This window comes from Cornus florida, unplaced genomic scaffold (genome assembly GCF_030987335.1).
Source record: "Cornus florida cultivar Cherokee Brave unplaced genomic scaffold, ASM3098733v1 CherokeeBrave_3.0.0_Hap2_Chr06, whole genome shotgun sequence".
NCBI lineage: Eukaryota > Viridiplantae > Streptophyta > Magnoliopsida > Cornales > Cornaceae > Cornus > Cornus florida.
In genome coordinates, this window is record NW_026775576.1 from 96076587 (window position 1) to 96083461 (window position 6875).

Below are 6875 nucleotides of genomic sequence, written 5' to 3' on the forward strand. Positions count from 1 at the left end.
CTTGGCAACTCTAAATTCTTACCAACTTCTTTCACTGGCTCGTCTCCTTCTATTAATGAAGCATATACCACCTTCTTCAGCAAACTTATGTTTAGCAGCATCCATCCTTCAACATTTTACATCATTACGTGTGTTAATTATTAAATTTTAGAGATATAAGGAGAGTGGGGTTGGACTTTGAAGGCAATCTTCTTTCTTAAAATAAGTCAAAAGGAATATTGGATGTGTATAATTTTGTGATATTATCAAGTAGGCATCAATCTTGATATTGTCCTACTAAAAATTTTCCTTCTCTTTTAGCAGCAGTAGGTTTTATACTAGTAAAAAAATTTATATATGAGTGTGAAATATATATTAAAATTAGACGATGAGTACATAAACTATATTAAGGTTAAAAAATATAAGACAAAAATCAGTCTTGGTATTTTATAAAGAGCATAATTCAATTTACATTAAAATTTATTAAAATATTCAACACAACTTAGTTACAAAAATCAAAATTCAACTTCATATTAAAGTAAATATGACCGTCTTACATTTTGAGATGCAAAATTATAAATCAAAGTACTCCAATTACTATCATAATTTTGTTGTTTCAATTTGATTGAGTTAAAAATTTGACATTTAATTGCCTCTATGAGTCAAATAAGTGGTTGTTTGAACACGCGCCGGCTTAACTATCATGTATGCACGTGTGCCCAAAACTAATATAATAATAAAATAAGTCAATTTTTTTGTTTAAATATAAAAAAAATCATTTTTACCATACAAATTATTGTATTAAGTATATAAATTGATTTTATAAGTACGTATTTATTGTCATAAATTATTTTTTTTTGAAAGTTATTCATTACCATTAATTTACATGATATATGATTATGTATTGTATTTTAATTATAGAAATTATAACCTAAAATTGACGTCTTTTAGTTAATTAAAAGACTAGTTACGACGGCCCTTTCAAATTAGAGGTCCTAGGAGACTGCCTTGCCTTGGTCAATGGTGAAATAATATAACAATGGCTTTACATAAAAAAAATTCTAGCAAATTTTAAGTATGTTTTCTTTATTAGTGACATTCTATAAATGTTAGAAATGGCTGACGATGACCTAGTCCCAAACAAGTATTTGAGTTTTTTTGTAAAATCTATTTTTAAAAGAAAATAAAAAAAAAATTCTTTATTTGTTGTCTTATACCTTTTTATTTATTTATATATTCAATCAAACAAAAAGAAAGTAATAATACCAGAGAAGTGGTTGAAAAGTTACAGAATATTTTGACATTTTATTATGACCGTTTTGTTGTGATAAGTGAGACACTATTATAACTCATTCCCTCAAAGAAACAAAGTGTGGCGTTAATAAATCCATGACAAAAATTCAAGAATCACTTTGGTAAAAATTAAAATTAAACAAAGGTTAAAATAGTCATTTTTTCATATAGAGGGGGTGTGCATGAACACTTTTAAAATTTCAGGGGCGGTTCATATAAACTAATGTGTTGACGGGACGCGGAATGATATTGACGAGTGTGAGTGCAAATTACCCCAATTATTTATACCCTTGCATAAACCACCCACTTAATGTCCCATCTGTTAAGTAAATTATTTAAAAAAATTATTAGATAATTCTGCATTGACAATTGAACGTTCACGTTAATCAACACTTGAGTTGGAGTCGCAAGGACATATTTATTACAAAAAATAAATAAATAAACACTAAAATTTATTTTAGATTGGATAATCAAGTAGCATATGGCTCGGGACCATCCAAAAACTTCTTGCTTCCGTAGCCTGTATTTTCAAATTTCAATTTATTAAGATTTTATCAAATGAATGGATGACAAAATGTTAAAAAAGAGCAAAACCAATAACAAAGGTTAAGAACTCTATTTCCCTTTGCTCTCTTTTACTTTCAACCCCATCATTACAACACCCACATGTGATATTACTTCTTGCCATCATCGTATGTAAATAGTTTATTTGGTCAAAATTTGAAATTTAAAGACAGTAATTGACTGCAGTATCCTATGAAAACAGAAAACTATTTTAAGGAACTGAATCTGTTGGTGGTCTCTTTGTTGATTCAGTGATAAAATCAGGGATTTGGCTTCACATTAATCACAAAGTTCAAACACAAAACTACACCGTCTCCGTCTGTAACTGATCTTTAGTCTCCAAAGAACCATAACTATAAGGTATCAAATCTCATAAATGAAAGATAAGAATACAAAACATCAAAACAAAATAATGCAACAATACAAATTTATACTACATTACAGGGAACTTAATAACTTCGTTCTTATTAATACAGACAATGCCATCCACAACTAATACATACGTGCACCTGGCTCACAGGCCTGGTGTTTAGACAAAGACACTTCTGCAGCTCTGCTTACACATAAAGCAACTTATTTAATACTCCGTATTAAATATTACTTGTACAACACCATCACCAACATTTTCACTACTGGGCCTGCAAAGGAAGATAAATTTTATAGATCAGTTCTTAGCATAAGCTCTCCACCCCAAGTGGGGAGGTTGGGCGTTCGAGTCTCGGTGTGTGTTTGCTTCAACTCTCAGAATTTTTATTTTTTACTTTTAAAACTTTCTCACAACTAAAGAAAATCCAAAGGAATTGTTCCTTTATTAAGGGAATGAGGGTTTACCAGAAACTTCTTACTGAACCCTTCAATAACATCCTTGGGATCAGTTTTTGTTTGGTTGTAAGCATCAATCTTATTAATCTCCTGCACAGGTTAAGTACCAAAATCACTGTTAGCCTAGGAACTGCATCCCCTCATATTCTTACTCGAATAAGTACATTCTCCAAAAATTTAACCAGATTGTCCAATCAAAATGCAGGCAAAGAAATTTTCACTGACACTATGCTCAAAAAAATATATATTAAAAAATATTTTTTTCACCACAAAGAAACAGCCAACAGCTTTCATGAGAGAGCAGCTGGAAGAAATCAGGAGAGAATTTGAAAAAGTAGTTGAAGCAAAAGATATTTAATCATGCACATGCATGGCACCATCCCTTTGGAGTAAGGATGGCAATCGGGCGGGTCATGAACCCGTTAATGACCCGTTTGAAGTGGGTCATGAACGGGTGGGGTATTAAATGGGCAAGTCAACCCACATCTAACTTGATGACCAGATTTTTTTAACAAAACCTAAAATAAAATAAAAAAATTATAAAAGCTCTTCTGAAAGGCAAACATCAATTAAACATGCAAGCACAAGGCTGAAATTCACTGTATCTATTTCCAACCACCGCCTGTGTGTTAATTCTCTCACCCAGGCTTTTTGACACTTCCAAAATAAATTTTTTGAACCACAAAAGTATTTTTGGCCTAGGAATCTGTAAGTTGATGGGTTGGAGGAGCATTTGACATGCTATGCAACAAGCTTTTCCAATAATTCGATTTCAAATTTTCTAAAAAAATTAGAATCGTATTTTAACACACCTCAATCCATGTTGTCAGTTTAGGCCTGCCAGCGGTGATGTCATACTTCCAGACATGTTGCAAGAAGATTTGAAACCTTCCAACAAATGGGGCATATGCTATGTCCACCTGAAGATCACAAATTATAATCATGAATAACTGAAGTATTGTCAACCACATGCATGCACACATTGGTCTGCAAACACGCACTCTTTATCCATTTATATATTAAGTGATAAATGTATATAACAACGTTATCTTTTTCCAAATAATGAACTAAATGTACTGTCCAGTCCTTGGATGAAATAAAATAAAATAAAAATTCAACATCTTAATTGGTTGATAAGAGCACCCATAAGCACAGCATTGTCAAGAGAGTGATAAACATGCATAAAAAGGTCACATACCTTCTTATTGAAAGAAGGAAAATAAATAAATAAATAAAGAGGGCAGGTCACGTACCAAACTGAAATGGCCAAGGAAGAAAGGTCCATCGTCGTATTTGTGAGTAGCAGCTTCAATGTAATCAAAAGTAGGACCTGACACGGGTTACAGATACTGTTTAAGTTTTTCCACGGTAGATCCCATAACTTGACAAGTCTAGATACTCTTCAGCAAACTTCCGTTTAGCGGGATCCTACAACATTTTACATTATTACCCGTGTCAAGTAAATTTTTTTTTGGGGGAGAATATTCATCAAAACGACTACCAAAAAATTTGAATCTTACATCGGGTAGAAGTGCAGGACCTTCAAAGTTACTGTCAAGGTATTTAATCAGATCTAGACTCTCTCCAATGATTTTGCCATTGTGTTCTAACGATGGCACCTAAAAAATAAAAACCTCAATAATGAACAAGAATTGAAAAATAATCAATTAGGTGAACTGCCGATAGCCATTGAGAATGATATTGAACTTTTTAATTGCAGCTAACACTCAATTAACTAACTTCAATAAGTTATGCTTTTTTGATGGGCAAGTTTCTCATAATATTATTCGAGTTAGTAATTCATTAAGACTGAATCATCCAAAAAAAGGGGCACACTACTCACTAGCTAGTTTTCATGCTGTCAAACTTTGATGTTGGGAAGGATAGAAATGATACAATCTTTTGCAACAAATATGAGATGGTAGAAAACATAAACCACCGAGAAGTACTAAATAATTTCTACTTTATTGAATGTCAAACAGAGAAACATATTGTGTTAGAGATGTAGTATATATTACCTTATTTTCAGGGTACACTTTCTCTTTGTACCAAGCAGGTCTATCCGCAAGGTCAAGTGGAACCAATTTGATGTTGTCTTGTAATCCCTGCAAGTAATTCAAAACAAATTAACTTCATTTAATTTAAATCAAACAATATAAAGGAATGATAAAGAGTCGGATAGTAGAACAGATCCGATTGATATATATGGGTGGAGCAGATGATCTCACAAACATTGATGAAATCAGCATCTCATATAAATAAATGAACTTTCGAGAATCCAAATCATTATCATAAGGAACACATAAAACTCCAAAAAATATATATTATTCTATAACTCTGTAATTTAACACATAACACCAAGAGCAACAACATGTCAACAACAACAAATAGGAGAAGAGCGATGAAAAGAGGAACAAGCAAACCTTATAGTTACGGGTGATCCACACGCGGTGCGCAAATGGCCATATGTAAGAGGTATACACCTTCAAAAGAATATCAAACCCATTTTTGATTTGTGAGTTAAAAAAAAAAAAACCAAATTAATAATAATGAAGAAAATGCAGAGAGAGAAAAATTAAACCTAGTAGTTCCATCAAAGAGGGGATGTGGTTGGGTAGAAGAGGAATTGAGAGGAGTGGGAAGAACCTCTGCCATTGTTAGTGTTGTTGTGAGATTTGAATAGATGGTTGGTTGATTGTGTGTTTCAAGTGGGAAATAGATAGTTTTTTTAGTGAAATCGACGACAGTGTGGATTCGTGAGCAGTGACGAAATGAACCGCAGAAGACTAGAAGGGAGTCTAGATTCATAATTGGAGATCCTCCATTTTGTCTACCAAATTCTCAACTCAAGTGATGACGTCGATGGTGACGTCGATCCTAGGGCTTGGGCTACACCTGTGCCTTTGGGCCTGTTTGGTTCTTTTGTTCTTCAACCAATAAACACGGTACACGCATTGCAATTATGTAAAAGAAGGTAGTTTACCGTGACACACTTTGGATTTAGATTTATTACATTTATCGCTTTTTGAACAACACCCATGTCAAAAATAAGATCCACAAAATCTTTCAGTGATATAAAATATTGAGGTATGTTAGTCTCAATCACCTTAGGACACGTATCAATAAAAAAAAAATTGTCATGTAACCTTACTGAGAGCGTCAGTAGTCTAAGACGACTGAGAGCGTCAGTCGCCTAAAAGCATTTCCAATAAACTCTCTAAAATTAAATTCTTTGAATTTGTCATATCAATACTTTTCAATATCACATAAGCATACGTCAATATTTTAGACTTTCCAAATTTTAACTATCGCATATACTCCAAAGGTGCATTTTCACTCTTTTTAATATTTTTAAATTTTATAATAAAATTTATTTTTTAATATAGCCGTTAAGGCACTATTTGGGTCAACCAAGCAGTACCTAAAACGGTTATAATGTCAATAGGAACATTGAAAAATTTGAAAATGAAAAAAATCACTTTTTTCCAATTTTTAAAACTTTTTTTTGTTCAAAAAAGTCTTTAAGGCACTGTTTGTGTCAGCCAAACAGTGCCTTAACGGCTTTGGTTTAATTATTTTGAGGAAAAAAAAAAAAACAGAAACAAAGTAAGCAAAAACTATGAAGTTTACCTTTTATTTAAGCCAAACATACCCTTAGGAATAGTGTTCTGGGCTCGTACAGTATTCTAGCTTGAATTTAAAAAATAAGAGAAAACAAAAATGGGCTCACAATCGCCAACCCAATCTTGCTTTCTGTGACTTCCATCAAAAGCCTTAACTTGAGGTTCACTTTTCTTATATTCTATTAGAGCATTGCATCTTTAAAAATTGGGCCACTTTCGTAAAAAAACGAGCACTAATGGAGCTGTTTTAAGACGGTTGACACTAAGATTCCTCTAAAATATTTAACTTGTTCCCCACGAAAAATAATAACAATTAAGCACCAAAAAAAAAAATCATATCACGCTATTGAGCATCAGTTGCCTAAGGCGACTAAGAGCGTCAGCCGCCTAACACCCCTCTAAACATCCCTCTAAAATATTTAGCTTGTTCCGCAATAAAATATTAGTACATTTCATTCAAAATATGAGCTCACCGAAATAACCAGGTCAAACTTCAGTCATTATTACCTCCACATGTTGCAATCCCACCGACCAAACCCCACCTTATAAGATAGGCCCACCAACCCCACTTATCTCTAGAATTATCTGTGGGAG

The 6875-nt window shown here is 32.8% G+C and overlaps 1 pseudogene; it reads right to left on the bottom strand.

Moving 5' to 3' along the window:
- Positions 1 to 2247: 2247 nt before the first annotated feature.
- Positions 2248 to 5165, bottom strand: LOC132314645 (glutathione S-transferase L3-like; annotated as a pseudogene).
- Positions 5166 to 6875: the final 1710 nt, after the last annotated feature.